We start from the raw sequence: 4,000 nt of genomic DNA, 5'->3' as shown, positions 1-4,000 counted from the left end.
GAGAGAGAGAGAGAGAGAGAGAGAGAGAGAGAGAGAGAGAAAGAGAGAGAGAGAAGCAGTTATGCTGGGAGTCTTTATGGTATATATATATATTATATTATATCACATATATGCATATATACATGTATGCACATATAATTCTGCAGCTTTTTAAGTTAACTTTCTCAAAAGATGTAATTTACAAAGTTTAAAAACTAAGAACAGTTTAAAAATAAAGTCATGATTTACTTATTTCTCTTATCTTAAAGAATGCCCTTTTTGTAAATAAGATTGTTAGGTGGCTTTATGAGGTTTATTGTTTAGATTTAGAGTTGAGAGAGCACTGCTAACAGGGTTAAAGTCAAGGCTACAATCATCCTGGCCCTAAGTAGCTGCCACAGTGACTGTGACAGTGTTGTTTGAGACGTAGAAGGAAGAATGAGCATTATCTTGGAGGCAGCCTTGGCTTTAGTGGTTGTGTTGATGCTTCTTGACACACAGCCAGGAGGAAAGCTAGGTCTCCGGGTGAGATGCCTCACCCTTGCCCACACTCCCTTGCTTTTCTCCGTCTCCCTATCCTGCCCCTATCAATGGGGAGGTAGACGATTTTTTTTTAAGGGGAATGAAATTAAGGGGATTTGTCAGGAAACGGAGCAAGTTAGTGGAAGGTAATTTGAGAGTTAGTACAGCTGTCGTCCCAGGACCTGAGTAACAGGTACCACCAGGGACAGTTTGTTCTGGAAGGCTCTCAATACCATTTAACAAGTACAGACTTCCTACAGCAGGGAATTTCTCTCCCATCCACACATTATCTCCTTCCGGGTCATGTAGGCATAACCAGCTACCTCCATACAGTATAAGCTTTCCCACAGCACTGTTTAGGAGTGAGGTGCAAAAAGTTATAGTTACTGTACTGCGTTTGTGAGGATAACAGCTTAGATTGGGTGATGGGTTATTTGAACTGTTGCGTTCGTTATTTTTTCCTAGGTTTCACTGATTGGAACGCTGGCAACTTATAGAGATTTTCTGAAATGCATTTAAAGATGATTTGAATGTGGATTTAGGTTGCCAACAAGAATTAGAAAAACCTCGGACGGCTGGGGTATCCCAAAAGAGGGTCTGAAGGCCCTAAGGATGAACACTGCTGCTTTGGGGTGCACTGATAGGTGTCACCTCCAGATCCTATTAAAATTCAGGTACAGAATGAACAGGAATGACATCCTCTCCAGGATCCCAGAGGATGTCAACGTTGCAGACTAAATTTTGAAGCAAGGTAACATGGAACATCCATAGCCAGTCACTGGGGGGAGAGAGGCCTGTTCCCGGACAGAAGGAGGAAGCGAGCACTGCTTAAGGCTAAGGCTGGTCCTAGGCAGGGAGGGTGTGGGGACACGCGTGTGCGGCCGCCTGGGCAGGGCCCGGGATGCAGGGCGGGGAGGCGCAGGTAGGTTAGACGAAGGTAGGCCGGGCGCAGCGCGGGGCTGGGAGCGCTTTCAGGTCTTTCGGCCCTCGGCGGCTCCCATCGCAGCTCCGGGGAGCGAAGCGGAGACGGCGACGGCGGCCGTGCCTCCGCGCGGGCGCGCGGGCATGCCGACACCCACTCGGCCGGTCCCGGCGCCTCGGCTCCCGGAAGCGGAAGGCGAGCGCGGCCCGGCCTGGGCGGCGGAGGCGCGGAGCCGAGCGGAGAGCGGCGGAGCGGGCGGCGGTGAGTGTGGGCCGGCGGGCGGTCCCGCACCTGCCGTGGAGCATCCCTCCCGGAGCCCGCGGCCCTGAATGGGCTGGGGTGGGGAGAGAAAGCCGCCGATTTCTCCCCGGGACCCTGGCGTCCCTGCACCCCCTGGGGCCCGGGCTGTCGGTGTGACCGAGCGTTTCATTCATTTCGAGGTCGCTGGTGCGGAGCTGCAGAGGTCCCTCTGGGAAAAAAAAAAAAAAAAAAAAAAAAAAAAAAAAAAAAAAAAAAACCCAAGAAGAAAAAAAAAAAAAAAAAAAAACAAAACAAAAAAAACAAACCCGTGCACCTCCATTGACCTTCTCCCTCCTCTCCCTCGGCCGGCCGCACCGGCTGTTTTGAGAACATGGCTTTCCGCATGGCAGCACTCTGCACTTGTTAACCATTCCCTGTAATCGCTCGCCGAACGTAACCTGCGCTGGTCGTTTAACATTTATGGTCTTTTCTCGAGCTGTATTTGGGTCACATTTTAAGATACCTTATGAGTCAGTGAAAGATGTTTGTATCTCCAGGGCTAAGAGGACCTGACCGATTATTACTTGAAAATACTGCAATATAGCAGTTCATAAAAGTACAGGAGGGGGGTGTGTAAAAATCAAGGTCATTGTGGGTGGGTCATAAATCAGTGTAAAGTTTCTGCCCAAAATAAGGGCAAATAAGGGTAATTAAGTGTAAGTTTTAAAGACTTGTCAAATGGGTCTTCCACCCACTGCTAATGTGCTTACCCCTCACCCCCCAAATTCACTACCTACTTTGTGGTAAAAGATAATGATGGCCGTTACCATTTGATGACTGCTTAGAGTGTGCCATTCCTAGATGAAAGGGTTTGGTGCAGTATCTCATTAAGTTCTTCCAGAGCTTGAGATCCACAGATAAAGTTCAGAGGGGACTCTGTTTCCACCTTAGTGTGTCCTTTCAGTAGTAAGGCTTTTGAAGAGAAGAGCTATGAAATCATTTGGGGGGGGGGGGGCGGACCCAGATACAGTTTGGAGTTGAAGACAGAAAAATCCAGATTCACTTTTGGTTTTTGTACTATCCAGCTATGGGGTCATTGGTAGGCCAGGGATCCAGTATATTTTCTCATCTATACAACTAGGTAGCCAGGCTAAATTTTTCTTAGAGGCAATCTTTCAAGCTTTCTCATGTCTATCTGGAAAATGTCTGCTTTTAATTTAACACCCCTTTGACGGGGTGAGGAGGATCCATGGTGAACATTTACCTCATGACCAAAAAAAGAGAAAATGTTTGTAGTACCAGACCTCCAGAATTCAATTTGACTGTAAAACAGCAGAATTATATTAGATGTCTTCAAACTATGGAGAGCTCTGTTAATACTTAAGGAGCTGTAGCTGGAATAAACACAGTGTACATGTTTAAGAGAAATTGATGTCTAAGCATGCTTTGTTTACTTACGAAAATTTAAATACCTACATATTGGTATGACAATTAGGATCCAGACAAAAAGAAATCAGTTGGTTATAATCTGTTTACTTATGTGCCCACTGCCTGATTTCTCTAAGTCATAATGGGTAATTCAGAATCCTATTGGGAAAGCACATATATTTGTAAAGAGACTAAGAACTCTGGGAAATGTCCACATGGAACCTATGGAAACAGCTCAGCATAGGATGTTGTATGTTGCAGCAATATAAATTTATCAAGCATAACTGGGGAAGCAAAGGAATGTAGACTTTATTATATTATTTAGCAAAAGTGCTAGGGCTGAGATTCAACTTTTCAAATGTAGAAATTAAAGATCATTCTAGTAGAAGAGTCCGAGTATACATTTATTATATACTATTACTGAAATTAAAGATGTTTGACATATATAGAATGAGCAAAAAGTGGAGCTCTCCCATGATCTCCCCGATCTATCGCCGTATATATATGTTTGCATATATATGTCAGTCAGTGGTAGAGTCCTTGCCTGGGATGAGCATGGTCCTGGGTTGGATCCACTACCCTGGGAGGAGGAGGGATGATGAAAAATTAAAGCAAGAAGCCTCCTGTCTGGTCTGGGTATGGTGTGTTGGTTAAGCATCCCCAGGAAGCTCTACCAGCTAGTTTGGTAGTCACAGTTTTCATGTGTGAGGCTGCTAGCCAACCTTAAACTTCTTACTGTAATATCAGTTTATTAACATGTTTCCTGGTTTATATCTGGCTATGTCTTTTGCGTTATAGGCCTGCTTTTCTACCGTAGTCACCTCAGTGTAGATTAAGCTTCTAGGCTTTTAAGAGGCTGGATGTAGATCTATACACACACACACACACACACACACACACACACATACA

General features: G+C 45.4%; 1 protein-coding gene across 2 annotated transcripts in view; it reads left to right on the top strand.

The window, feature by feature from the left end:
- The first annotated feature begins 1,635 nt into the window (after positions 1-1,635).
- Zdhhc21 (zinc finger DHHC-type containing 21) overlaps positions 1,636-4,000 on the top strand; it is a 65,482-nt gene continuing 63,117 nt past the window's right edge. The window contains exon 1 of one of the 2 annotated variants that reach the window (XM_021200022.2): positions 1,636-1,684. The gene's annotated coding sequence lies outside the window, so the exon portion shown is untranslated. The remainder of the gene's footprint in view (positions 1,685-4,000) is intronic. The other variant, XM_029539817.1, reaches the window with a different exon arrangement.

This window comes from Mus pahari, chromosome 6 (genome assembly GCF_900095145.1).
Source record: "Mus pahari chromosome 6, PAHARI_EIJ_v1.1, whole genome shotgun sequence".
Taxonomy (NCBI): domain Eukaryota; kingdom Metazoa; phylum Chordata; class Mammalia; order Rodentia; family Muridae; genus Mus; species Mus pahari.
This window is presented reverse-complemented; position numbering and strand designations above follow the sequence as displayed.